The sequence below is a fragment of the Mirounga leonina genome, unplaced genomic scaffold, assembly GCF_011800145.1.
Source record: "Mirounga leonina isolate KUSES-001 unplaced genomic scaffold, KU_Mleo_1.0 Mir_168, whole genome shotgun sequence".
NCBI classification, from domain to species: Eukaryota; Metazoa; Chordata; class Mammalia; order Carnivora; family Phocidae; genus Mirounga; species Mirounga leonina.
This window is the reverse complement of record NW_023270426.1, coordinates 32,298,394-32,312,440: the sequence shown is the minus strand read 5'-3', so window position 1 is coordinate 32,312,440 and position 14,047 is coordinate 32,298,394. Positions and strand designations below refer to the sequence as shown.

The window sequence follows — 14,047 nt, the reverse complement described above, 5'->3', positions numbered from 1 at the left end:
CTTCCTTCCTTCCTTCCTTCCTTCCTTCCTTTTCTTTCCCTTATTCCCTTCCCTTCCCTTGCCTTCCCTTCTCTTCCCTTCTCTTTCTTGGCTCTCAGAGTTCTCTATGACCTCATCCACATCCTTTTTCAAAGTCCCAACACTGGATACCCACTACATTCAGTCATGTGCCTCTTGCACCCCTCTTTGCTCATCATGCCATGCCCTTTCATGCTCTTCCCCAAGTGGGTCTCTAACTCAGGATTATCACTTTGTTCCCAGATGGAGGGGCAGCATGAATTTCCACCTGAGAACTTACTAGAAATGCAAATTCTCAGGCCCTACCCCACACCTACTAAATCAGAAACTCTGGGGTGAGCCTATTTATTGATGCATGTCTCAACAAGCCTTCTAGGTAATTTTGATGTGTACTAGAGTTTGAAAGCCCCTGGGCTACCTCTCTTTGTCCTACTTTCTTCATTATTGCATTCTTGTATCTGTGGCAATCATCATTGCTAGAATAACTGCTGTATTATTCTTCCTAGAGAATTAATTTGTAAATCAGTTATACAAGCATGTATGATGCCAGCAATTAGCCTTCCAAATGAATAACATACCTATATTACCTATGTTGCTATGATTTCCTTGCTATCTCAGTCATTTTTTCTTTAGGTAACTGTTCTTGTCCAGTTTTTATGTATTTTATCCATACAAGTAGATGAACCTGAGAAATAATGAACGTCCCTTCTTAATGATCCTCTGGATCACTTATTCTAAAGTCTAAATGTCTGCTTTGAGCCCAGCATTGACTATGATTTAAAGCCATTCCTTCAACTGTGGTCCATTGAATAGGCCTGATAACACATGGCCATCCCTCTGTTTCTTCTTTTTTCCTCAGCTAAACCAAAAATATACACAGAAGAATCATGGCCACTGTGTCTGGAGGCCTAAGAAAGCTGCCCACCCCTCCCCAACTTCATTTGTAATTTTATAATCTTGGGCAGATCATCTTTCCTCAGAATCTTGAATTCATCATTGGTAGAAGTAGAAATGGTAAAGTTTTTTTCTTTTGCGTACATGGACTCTCATGTGCTGGAATTGATGTGATTCTACAAAGCTCTATGATGAGGGAGGACTCAGGTCCTATTTTTTTGTCTGCTGGTATCTGAAGAAAGTATGTTTTGACCTCTGATCAGCACCCAGCCCCATGCCTGGCACATAGTAAGTGCTTAATAAACAATTGTTGGATAAATGGAAGAAATAATGGAAAAAACAATGGAAGGATAGAAGGGAGAAAGGAAGAGAGAGAAGGGAAAGAGAAGGGATTGAGAGAGGGAGGAATGAAACGAGGAAGGGGAGGGAGGGAAGTGTGGGGAGAGAGCAATGGAGATGGCCAAGTGTAGATCAGACCTAACTCCTGATGCTGAGAAGTACTTGAGAGAAACCGATAGCACTGGAATTCTAATACCTATGCTGTGCTGGGTTGTGGGGGGCGAGATATACTCTAACAGTAAATTAACTATTCAGTTTGGCTCCTTCCCTAGAGGATATTTTCAGCAGTTCCTCCCAGGTGCAAAGGGCAAGGCCGCTCTGGGAGTCTGAGGAAAGCAGGAGGCAAGTGTTGATCAACCAAGACACCGTGAGCAAGGGCAAGTCTCCTGAGCAGTCCCGGACAGACTCATTCACCTTCTTTTTGTCATTTGAGTTCTCAAAATTGTCCCCAGCTTAAACCAAATCAACCTCAAATGTCTATGATTAAAATTTCCACTCTGAAAATCTGAGCAATTTAGGAATTGTAGGAACTGGACCATCTGGAGATAATTTATAAATAACACTTGCATTTCAAATCGCCTGTCTTCCCAAAGAGTCCTCTGTCCTGTCAGTGGGACTGCTGCCAAAGCCCAAACTGCTGAATTGGGCCAGTGACACTGAAGTTGCTGGTGGGAGCTTCTTATCTCTGATTCGTCTAAGAATTTGGGACGCTTCATGGAAACATTTGTTTTTCCTCATGTAAAATGTAGGCGAAAAGTTGCTGACTGTTTTTAGGTTGGGAAAGGTTTTCAGGATTTTAGTGCATGTGATTTACTCAGCTTTTACTTTGTCTATTACTAAAATAATTAAAACTCAAATCAAATACTAAATGGAACCCAGAATATCCTGGATACATGGTAAGGTTTGGGGGAATTAAAAAACGACTAAGCCCTCTGTTCCTTTTTCATTAAATCCTGTTGACATGAAAGGGAGCCATTAATACCATCTCTTTTTCTTCTTTTCTTTCAGGTCAGCACAACCTTAGCCACGGCAACATGCTTCTGAAGAGTGGGCCCAGCTGTGTTAAACTATACACTGGTGCTTTATGGGGCCAAGGCAGATTAGACCATGCAGAGTTGAGCAGCCTGGGTAATGATCCCTTGTGCCATATGTCTGTGGAGTTGTCGTATTGGTATTCTTTTCTTACCTCTGCTAGCTGGAGCAATTGAAGCCTCATGCCTGTTCATACCCTGGGATTATGTTGCGTCTCCGACCTCATTATTGCTCAGGGAGAGGCAAAGTTTAAAAATGATCATGTTCAAAGAGAGCCCTGCAGCCTGTGATCTCTGGGATTCTACCAGGTCCCACTTCCCACCCCCAAAATACACACATATAGCCCTTCCTTGCTCCTAGCTGGGGGCTCTGAGTTCATACATATGCCTGTAGTCAGGCTCTGTGGATTGGAGGTCTTTGCATTGCTTCTCAAGGATCTACTAATGGCAATTGACAAAATTGATGAGCTGGTATAGAAGAGCATCATACTGAACACATTGCATGAGAAACAAGAAATTTATAAAGCAGGACTTTTCTGGAGTTGGGGTGAAAACTATTTTCATTTGGGCAGTATATTGCATAACACGCAGAGATGTGCTATTTCTAACCTATTGGGTTGGTGTGCAGGTTGAGACAGAACATACACCCATTTCTGAGAACACTCTTTGGCCAGAAAAGTTTTCAAAAAGGTAGTTTCATGATGGGACTCTTTTCTTTTTCTCTCTGGGTCCCACAGAATTGTTCTTTGTGTGACCTTCACACCTTCCCTTTGTTACCCTGACATCTTATAGCATTGTTTTTCAAATAGATAAAGTTCCTATGGATGTGTATCAGCATTTCTAGAAGGAAATGTATGTATACTTTGAAAAAAAAAAAAGGTGTTTCATATTATAGTAGAATTTCATAACTTGAGAATCAATATAAGTCTGCTGTTCCTGTAACATAAGTAAACAAAGCAAAGTTTGACAAATTCTCTTAGCTGGAGGGAATCGGCATCAGTGAGTGAGCCTTCTGAGGGAGCACCTGATGGGGGCAGGGTCTCATCCCCCTAGGAAGGTCATGTCAAGATTTTGCTGGGTGGTCGAGCATAGCATTTTTGTTTATAAAAGAGGAAAAGGATTTTTTTGAAAGGTTCAAACACTTCTGGGCAAAAATAATAACAGGAAATGCCTGTATCTTTCCTGTAGGATGAACTGAGACAGGAGTTCTCCTGCTAAGATAGGAGCAAAATATTCAGGACCCATGTTACAGGATCCAGAAGAGAAAGGTCAGTGTTGTGTGTGAAGACAGCCATGGCTTCAACAATACAGGCATTGCTTTCATTGCATGAATGCAGTTGTCCTCGGAAAATGGAAAGAGAAAGAGGATTGAGGACAGTGAGTCCAGCAAGGAGCCTCAGAATGGGGGTCCTAGGACCTTCAGGACTGGCAGCCATGAGGCTGCAGTAGTTTTCCTCAAGAAACATCTGTGATGCATGTGGGGAGGGCTGGGGGTACAGAGACTGCTTCTTAATCCCCACTGACGGTGCCCTGGGTAGGGGGTGGGGGCAGAGGCCCCACCTGAGCAAGCAAACAGCAGAGTTGGTTCCTGGAACTCTTAGCAGAGAGGGAGCTCTCTGTAGGTGACTTCATGATGTCAATTGTGCAGGGCCTTCTGAACCTACCCAGGCATGCTAGTCCATGGTCTTCATGAGTAGTGGCTCTGGGGGACAAAAAGAGTGAGTTGGATAAGAGTGGTGACACAAGAGACAGTATCAGAATCACAGCAAAGCAGATCTAACAAGTGAGTTTTAACAGTGAGAGGAAGAGAAAGCCCAGTGAGCAGTACCAAATATAACAAAAATCTCCACATCCTCATAGCTGATGATGAGAAAGGTGCAGACAACTGGACATAATTTTGGTGGAGAGCTGGAAGGACCCTGTGCTGATGAAAGGTTATGACTTCCCTCTCATGCTATGGAGGGATAGCAAGCAGGACCGAGGAATACCAAGGAGCAGAAAAGGAGGATGGGCACCACTGGCACAGAAACCTTTAGAGATCCTGCCTGAGCCATGCTGAGGCCTTGCAAGAGAGAAGGGTTTTAGAGAATTGCAGTCCAGAGAGTTCCCTGGTGGGAGCTCAGCACTTAACGCTCCTAGATTATGGTCTCCAAAGCTGATGTACAGGAGGCCTGGGGATGGGGCTAAGTACATGGAATGGGAGAGAAACCCCAGGGGGCCTGAAAAACTGGGGACAGGTTGGACAAGGAAAGATGTCCTTCACTGCTAGGGGATCCAACAAGAAGCATATTCTCCAAAGATTTAGGGTATTGCTAGGGTGGCACAGAGCAATCAGACCTCTTCATTTTAAGGAAAACTGAGCCATAAATTAGAAATACAAATAAATATTTTAGAAACCTCTTCCCATCTTCTTTGGATATTGATATTTAATGCAAGGATTGCTCTGACCTAAACTAGACTCTATCCAAACCAAACCAGGCTGCTCTCAAGGCTCTGATTCTTTACCAGGAGCCTGGATGTGTTATGTAACATAGCAACCAGGAAAGAATGACCTAAGAAAATCTAGGCAGGGAGCACCTTCTTTAGGGTTGTAAAATACAAGGTAAAAAGTGACAACAGCCCAGGGAGGTGCTGTGACAGTGGGAGGAGCAGCAAGGAACAATACTTTCTGGCACAATTCTGGCCAAAATGCTAACCAGCACAAAAATGTGAGGACCTGGGACAAATGAAGAAGAGAAGATGGAGCACAAATAGTATTTTATTGGGAATCACAATAAATAGGCTCTTCCTAAGCTCTTACCAACTAGCTTGGGACATTTGGGAAAGTAATTTAATGTCTCAAGATTTGGTTTCTTCCCGCAGATGAGAGTTGAAGCAGGTGGTCCCTCGGATTCCTTCTTATCCTAACATTCTGTGAATCTGGGGTTCTGGGTAGTTCATGGACTGGAACACTCTCTCCCAGATTTTCCAGAGTGAATACTATTCCTCTGATGTGGTCTCAGCCAATACTCTGATTTTTCCCATCATCCCAGGAAATATATCCACTTAGAAGATGCTGGAGATGGGTCCTTTAGTACTGGATAAGAGATCTCACCCAGCAGTGCTAAATTTTCTCTTTGGCCCTGTATTTTCTATGCATTTGACTTGCAACATGGTCGAAGACTTTCCCACCTTATTCATTTACCAAGAAATGCAGTGACATTCAGTTGGACTATAGCACTGTTGCCCAGCCAGACAAGCCTCTGATCCAAAGTCCAGCATCTGAGAGAGAGACTGCTGAGTTTTGCTTGGCTTTTTAGTCCAGTGATAAGATAAAGTGTGCTGGGTAGACTTTAACTGTTACATAACCCTTGTAATTACAGTGCTTTCTCTTTGGAGCCCAAGGAAAATGGTGCTCTGGTCTGAGCTCTGGGCCACCTGGGCCTCCCCTAGGTCATGCCTGGTCCCATATTCAAAAGTAAAACTATTTTTACTCTACTCACAGCAGTGGACTCTGTACCAGGGCTTTGGGGTGCATTTTATTTCCTCAGTCTTTTCTGGAACCCAGTATTTGTTCATTCATGCCCTCACTGAATACCTACTGTGAAGAAGGCACTTTGTGGGATATTATGAAAATTACTCTTTTGGTGTTCCTGTAAGGTTTGTTTATCTGATCCTCTAACCCAGGGGTCAGCAGACCACAGGTCCTGTACCACATCCAGCCCTCTGCCTGTTTTTGTACAACCTTACAAGCTTAGAATAGTATGTACATTTTTAAATGGTTGAAAAAGAATTAAAAAGTATATTTGTTAGATGTGAACATTTTACTCAATTCAGAATTAAGTGTCTATAAATAAAGCTGTAGTAGAACCCAGCCGTGGTAGGGAGAATCTAAAATGACCCCAGTGATGTTCCCCCCTGTATAATCTCCTCCCCTTGAGTGTAGGCAAAAACTGAATATAATGAGGTTTTACTCCTGTGATTAGGTTACATTGTATGGTAAGAGGGATTTTTGCAGGTATAATTAAGGTTACCAATCAGTTGACTTTGGGTTAGTCTTTGGGGAAATTACTCAGATGGGCCTGAACTAATCATATGAGCCCTTTAAAAGTAAAGAGTTCTCCCTGGCTGGGAATAGAAGAGGAAGTTAGAGATGTCCTCCAGCTGGTCTGGAAGAGAACAACATTCATATTATGAACAGACTATGAGAGACCTCAGAGAGGCCTCTGAGGACTGAGAATGGCCCCCACTGACATGCAGCAAGGAAGCTGGGATATCAGTCTTACAACTCCAAGGAGCAGGATTCTTCTAATACCCTGAGTGAGTATGGAAGCAAATTCTTCTCCAGGGCCTGCAGATGAGAGCCCTTCTGGCCAACACCTTCCTCTCAGGCCTGTCAGACCCTAAGCCCACCTATGCTTCTGACCTATAGAACTAGAATTACTAAATGAGTGTTGTTTTAAGCCACTAAGTTTGTGGTCATTTGCTATGCAGCAATAAAATAGTAATAAAACAGCCATGGTCATTCATGTGCATATCATTTATGACTGATTTTCTACTGTTATTAGCAGACATTAGTTGCAACAGAGACCGTATGGCCCACAAAACCTAAAATATTTACTATCTAGCCCTTAATAGGAAAAATATATCTAGCCCTTAATAGGAAAAAAAAAAATAGAAAAATAGAAAAAATATATCTATGTTCTAACCAAAAGTGTAATCTCACATCAAATATGTGTACTCAGAGTTTTGTGCCTGACCCAAGGTTTGCAAGAAATAGGACTTATATTCAGGACCACTCAGCAGGCATTCCTTTAATCCAACTAAATTAGGCCAAAAATCTAGTAGACACCAGGCTATCCTGCAGACCCTTTCTCCATTCCAGTTCTTAAAAGGTTGGGGAGAGAGACAGAGAGTGTTCATATATTTAGAGAGGAAAAAAATTAGAGGAAGTGTACCATATTGGAGGTTGATATTTTCTACATTATGAATTTCTGTAATAGTTGAAGTTGTGTAATAAATTTTTACTAAGTTAATAATAATTATAACCTTATTATTTTTAAAGGCTACACTGTGCTTTGCTTTGTGTTCCTTGGGGCAGTGGCCTGAAGAAGATAAGGTATGAAAACTATGGTGCTTTGTGATCAAATTTGAATTCATTCCACTGGTTCTTGATTTTTCTTCTCTTCATGTTGTCCCTTTTACCTTCACAGTGGAGTAAGTCAAGATAATCCAATTCTTCATTCACTAATATTGGTTATCTAGGAGAGTAATTTTCAACCATTTTAGAATTTTAATACCCTCTACCACTGGCACACACACATTAAAAGATTTGTCATTGTATGTACTTAGCTTTTTTCTTTTTCTTTTTGAGAGAGACAGCAAGGGTGTGCATGGGGCAGGGGCAGAGGGAGAGAGGGAATCTTAAGCAGGCTCCACGCCCAGTGCAGAGCCCAACATGGGGCTCGATCTCATGACCCTGAGATCATGACCTGAGCTGAAATCAAGAGTCAGACGCTTAACTGACTGAGCCACCTAGGCACCCCGACCTTTTAGCTTTGAATTGAGTTAAAACTCATATGATTCTGAGTATTGGGAGAAGAAGCTGAAGAGGATGTATTAGTGTCCTAGGGCTGCTATTACAAATTACCACAAACTAGGTGGCTTAAAGACAAATTTATTCTCACGGTTTTGGAGGCCAGAGCCTGAAATCAAGGTGTTGGCAGAGTTGGTTCTTCTGTAGGCTCCAAGGGAGAATCCATTCCATGCCTTTCTCCTAGCTTCTGGTGGCTGCTGACAGCTCTTAAAATTCCCTTGGCTTTTAGCTGAATAACTCCAGTTTCTGCCTCTGTCTTCACATGGCCTTCTCCTCTGTGTGTCTGTATCTCAGATCTCTCTCTGACTTTGTCTTATGAGGACACCTGTCATTGGATTTAGACCCACCCCAAATCCAGGATGATCTCATCTTGAGATCCTTAATTACACCTGCAAAGACCCATTTGCCAAATAAGGTCATAGTCACAGGTATGAGGGTTAGGACTTGTATATACTTTTTTGGAAGCTACAATTCAACCCACTCCAGAGGTATTTAGCATGTTCCCAGAGCTGATAAGGAAGACTCTTTCTCAATCTCCTAAGTAACAACTGAAATCAACAAATCCAACCTATATTGTAGAAAATTTCCGTTTTACTTCATGGAGCTTTATGGATATGCAGCACCTCCCCCCGTGATCCTGTGATTATAGATTGGACAATTCCTCAATGACAAGGTATATGAGAGATGACAAACCTCCACACTATCCTATATGGGTACCCCATCTTGTCTTTCCCTTTTTGTCCATCTGGACAAAACCAAAGAATGAGGCAGTATTAGAACTGTTGAAAGTCAGAGCAATTATCCTCAAGTGTTAGATCCAGGATACAATCCTGTGGAGTCTTTCTCTAAGTGGGAAATTGTGATCTCTAGCAGAAGAGTTTGGGTCTCTCTGGAAATGAGTCCATGCCCCTTATTGTCCATGTGGCCTTGGGAAAATCTGATGCTGTGATCTGGTTTCTCTCTCTGTAAAGAAGGCATAACAATGCCTTGCTACCTTACCACGGTGTTGTGTGAATTTGCTGACACCCATAAAGCTCCCTGAAAATGAAGAGGCTTACATAAGTCCCTGGTATTATTCACACAGCAAATGTTTTCCCCTGAGAATAAAGTAATAAATGGTACCATTGTACAGCTGGTGGAACGTGTTCAAAAGTTTCCGTTCACAACTAGTAGATCAAGTTGTGGGTGGTTGTATGGACTTTCTGTGCTCATGCCAAACTGCATCCAAAACAGCCAGCACAATGGCCTATCCTGGAATGAAAAGCTGTACTGTAAGAGGCAGCCAGATCATGGCCTCACATCACATAGGACAGTCCTATATAGACAGTTACTTCATACGCACCTTGTCTTTCCTGCACCTCTTCCAGCAGAAAGAAGCAATAGCAGAGACCATGGCCACATGGATATCTAACACGGCACAGTTGAAAAGCAATTCTCTTCATCCACCTCACTGACAAACTTCCCAAGGCTAAGGATGGTAATGATTGTGAAGGATTATAATTATAGGTTTGCTTGCTTGCTTGCTTGCTTGCTTGCTTGCTTGCTTCTTATTTTGGGGGGCCAGGAAAGAAATGTTATAAATCAGATGGAGTGTTCAGGTTAAGAACGTATTCACTTTAAATGCAGTTCGTTTGAGTGGGAGTGTATGGGAACAGTCTGGACAGAATGCCACTGGCTGACATAAGAGACAGGAGAGGATCTTTTTTCTACCATTACAAGCCCTGGAAATACTCCAGGACATGATACAGGGAAAATGACTTTCCTCTTTTATTTATTCATTTTTTAAAAAGATTTATTTATGTATTTTAGAGAAGGGGGAGGGGCTGAGGGAGAGAGAGAATCTAAAGCAGACTCCCTGCTGAGCGCAGAGCCTGACTCAGGGCTTGGTCTCACAACCCTGAGATCATGACCTGAGCCAAAATTGAGAGCCAGCCGCTCAGCTGACTGAACCGCCCTGGCGCCCCTGCCTTTCCTCTTTTAGCAAGGTTTGGGACTCTGTGCTCAGATGTCACATCTGAGAAAATGACAGATATTTTAATTAAATGAGAGGAAGATTAGCTACTGAAGACACTATAATTACTTTTAAAAAGAAATCATGTTTAATTAGAGATGTTTAGGGATTATACTAACAGTCTCACTTGTATCAAGGCTCTTCCCCTGAATGGTGAATATTCTCACATTAAAAAGCTAAGGAGGAATCACAGAATAATGGAATTTTTGTACTGTGAGTGACCTACCTTGATATTGAACTATCTGATAACTTTTCAAATTCTGTGGACAATCTGGCATTTTTTTTTTTTCCTTTCTTTTCAATGGCAACGATGGACAAAAAATCTTGAAGTTAAGGAGCTAGGTCAGCAAACGTAGAAAAGAAAATCTAAGTAAGTTTGAAGTTGGGTATAATCTTTTGATTTTAATGCAGAGGCTGTGGAGGAGTGCTGTGCAGCCTACGGTGTAGATGGGATTCCCTCGAGCCACTCCCTCCCACCCTCCAGTCATACTCTGTTTTCAGATAATCTGTCATTCATTCATTCAGTGCCCATTTGTTGAGCACCCACCATGCTAGAGGTAAAAATAACGGGCACAGTCCCTGTCCTCATGGGGCTCCTAACCTAGTGAAGAACAAAGTTACAAGTGTCATGATGGAATCACGGTGAGACCTGGAATAACTGAAAGGACTTTCATCATGATGCCTTGCTTCAGGCCTCAACATTCAAGGTCCTGGCACCTTCTATTGACTTGACTTTTCTCCCTGGACCGGCTTCTGCTACACATATCATGAGAACCATGGCCCAAGATTCAAGAAAACATCACACGGTTCTCTCCTAGTTCAAGTGAGTTTCAGTTACCTCCTGGAGGATGTAAGCAGCACAGGTACACTGGTCAGAAGAAGGCTCTTATTTCCAGGGAAATCACACAGCAAGCCTGGAGGACATTGCATCAATATTTCTATGTGACTAGACCCATCTTAGGCACTTTAATTGTTGCCAGAGTTTCTTTAGCGGTGTACAGTATGAGGACCCAGAGGCTAGACAGTGCTGGTCATTGGTGACCAAGTTCAGAGGCTCTGAAGAAGCTATTTGCCTGCATGCCATAAGCAGGCCAAGCATACTTATGAGCCTGAGAGACACAATCATTTGAACACTGTAATATGCTGGCTATCTGGTCAGCTTCGAGGAATCAGACACTAATATCTCTGATGAACTCCCTGGGCTTCTGACCACAGACTGCCTGCCCCTTTCATGTTAATCCAGTGGCCAGAGGCAGGCCATCTGGGAAAAGAATGGATGAGATACAGCGATGATTCATGGAGAAGGTGGTGCATTCCTACTCTGTTCCTAAGGCTTGGAGTCTTCATTCGGCTGTTTTACAGTAGACCCTATTAGTTACTTATTCTGTATCCAACCCAGGTTTCTTCAGGAAAGCAACATTGCCTTGCTTTCCTAGCCTTTCTCACTGCTGGCAGAAGCTTATGACATAACCTGAGCCAGTGAGATGTAAGCTGGAGTCAGGCTGGGACTTTTGAAAAAGGTTTTGTTTTTTTCCTGCTAAGAAGGGACCCATGTGTTTGGCACCACTCTTCCCATCTCCTCTTCTTTCTGCCTTAGACATCGGCATGATGTCAGGAAAGCAACAACCAAAGTGGAAGCAAAGAGGAAGACAAAGCCAAAACTCCAAGCAAAGTGAACAGGAAGATCCATTTATGTATGTATATTTTAATTCCAGTTCGTTAATATATAATGTAATATTAGTTTCAGGTGTATAACATAGTGATTCAACAAATCCATACATCACCCAGTGTTCATCACAACAAGTGCCCTCCTTAATCCCCTTCACCTATTTCACCCCATTCCCCCACTCACCTCCCCTCTGGTAACCATGTATTTGTTCTAGAGTTAGAAGAGTCTGTTTCTTGGTTTGTCTTGCTCTCTTTTTTTCCCTTTACTTGTTTGTTTTGTTTCTTAAATTCCACATATGAGTGAAATCATATGGTATTTGTCTTTGATTGACTTATTTCACTTAGCATTATACTCTGTAGCTCCATCCATGTCATTACAAATGGCAAGATTTCATTCTTCTTTATGGCTGAATAATATTCCATTGTACTTATATACCACATCTTTTTTTTTTTTTTTAAAGATTTTATTTATTTGACACAGCAAGAGAGGGAACACAAGCAGGGGGAGTGAGAGAGGGAGAAGCAGGCTTCCTGCTGAGCAGGGAGCCTGATGCGGGGCTCGATCCCAGGACCCTAGGATCATGACCTGAGCTGAAGGCAGACGCTTAACGACTGAACCACCCAGGAGCCCCTATAGCACATCTTCTTTATTCATTCACCTATCGATGGATGCTTAGATTGCTTCTGTATCTTGGCTATTGTAGATAATGCTGCTATAAACATCGGGGTGAATGTTTTCCTTTGAATTCATGTTTTTGTATTCTTTGGGTAAATACCCAGTAGTGCGATTGCTGGATCATAGGATAATTCTATTTTTAACTTTGTAAGAAATCTCCATACTGTTTCCCACAGTGGCTGTACCAGTTTGCATTCCCATCAACAGTGCATGAGGGTTCCTTTTCCTCCACATCCTCGCCAATACCTTATGTTTCTTGTGTTGTTGATTTTAGCCATTCCGACAGATGTGAGGTGATATCTCACTGTAGTTTTGATTTGCATTTCCCTGACAGTGATGTTGAGCATCTTTTCATATGTCTATTGTCCATCTAGATGTCTTCTTTGTAGAAATGTCTGTTTATGTCTTCTACCCATTTTCTATCATTTCTTTTCTTTAAGATTTTTTTTTTTTTTGTCAGAGAGAGAGAGAGAGCATAAGCAGGGGCTGTGGCAGGCAGAAGGAGAAGCAGACTCTCCCCTGAGCAAGGAGCCAGATGTGGGACTCGATTCCAGGACCCTGGGATCATGACCTGAGCCAAAGGCTTCACTGACTGAGCCACCCAGGCGTCCATCTTCTACCCATTTTTTATTGGATTGTTTTTTGGGTGTTGAGTTGTATCAGTTCTTGATATATTTTGGATACTAACCTTTGATTGGGTATGTCATTTGGTGGACTCTTTCAGGCTATATATATATATATATATATATATAATGAAAGTTTTACTTCTTCCTTATTGATTCGGATTCCTTTTATTTCTTTTTGTTGTCTGATTGCTGTGGCTAAGACTTCCAGTACTTTTCTTTCTCTACTAAGTAGAGTAATAAAAGTGGTGACAGTGGACATCCCTTTTTCCTGACCTTAAGAGAAAAGCTTTCAGTTTTTCCCCATTAAGGATAATGTTAGCTGTGAGTTTTTCATAGATGGCCTTTATTTGGTTGAGGTATATTCCCTCTAAACCTACTTTGTTGAGGGTTTTTATCATGAATTGGTGGTGTACTTTGTCAAATGCTTTTTCTGCATCTATTGAAATGATCATATAGTTTTTATCCTTTCTTTTATTGATGTGATGTATCACGTTGATTGATTTGTAAATATCAGACTACCCTTGCAACCCAGGAATAAATCCCACTTGATCATGGTGAATGATTTTTTTAATGCATTGTTGATTTTGGTTTATTAGTATTTTGTTGAGGATTTTTGCATCTATGTCCAGAAATACTGGCCTATAGTTCTCCCTTTTTGTGGTGTTTTTATCTGGTTTTGGTATCAGGGTAATGCCGGCCTCACAGAATGAGTTTGGAAGTTTTCCTTCCTTTTTTGTTCTTTGAAGTAGTTTGAGAAGAACAGGTATAATTCTTTAAATGTTTGGTAGAATTTGCCTGTGAAGTCATCTGGTCCTGGACTTTTGTTTGTCAGGGGTTTTTTGATTACTGATTCAGTTTCATTGCTGGTTATCAGTCTGCTCAAATTTTCTGTTTCTTCCTGTTTCAGTTCAGGGAGGTTATATGTTTCAAGGGATTTATCCAGTTTGTTGGCATATAGTTTTTCATAATACTCTCTTGTAATTGTTTGTATTTCTGTGGTGTTGGTTATTTCTCCTTTCTCATTGTGGTTTTACTTGAGGATCCATTCGTTTATTTATTCAACTAATATTTATTGAATGTCCACTATGTGCCAGGAACTATTTTAGTTGCTAGAGATACAGAAGTGAAGAAAACATATAAAATCATTTGCCTCCTTGAAGTTTGCATTTTAGTGGTGATGGGAGAGAAAGATAATATACACTATATAAT

The 14,047-nt window shown here is 41.7% G+C and overlaps 1 protein-coding gene and 1 long non-coding RNA gene across 2 annotated transcripts in view; both read left to right on the top strand.

Annotated features, from left to right (window-relative positions):
* LOC118016798 overlaps positions 1–2,938 on the top strand; it is a 134,138-nt gene extending 131,200 nt beyond the window's left edge. Inside the window, exon 3 of the long non-coding RNA XR_004680915.1 lies at positions 2,260–2,938. This is a non-coding gene — a long non-coding RNA (uncharacterized LOC118016798). The remainder of the gene's footprint in view (positions 1–2,259) is intronic.
* Positions 2,939–4,583: 1,645 nt separating this feature from the next.
* ANKRD55 (ankyrin repeat domain 55) overlaps positions 4,584–14,047 on the top strand; it is a 267,455-nt gene continuing 257,991 nt past the window's right edge. Inside the window, exons 1-2 of the mRNA XM_035014447.1 lie at positions 4,584–7,380; positions 11,466–11,562. The gene's annotated coding sequence lies outside the window, so the exon portion shown is untranslated. The remainder of the gene's footprint in view (positions 7,381–11,465; positions 11,563–14,047) is intronic.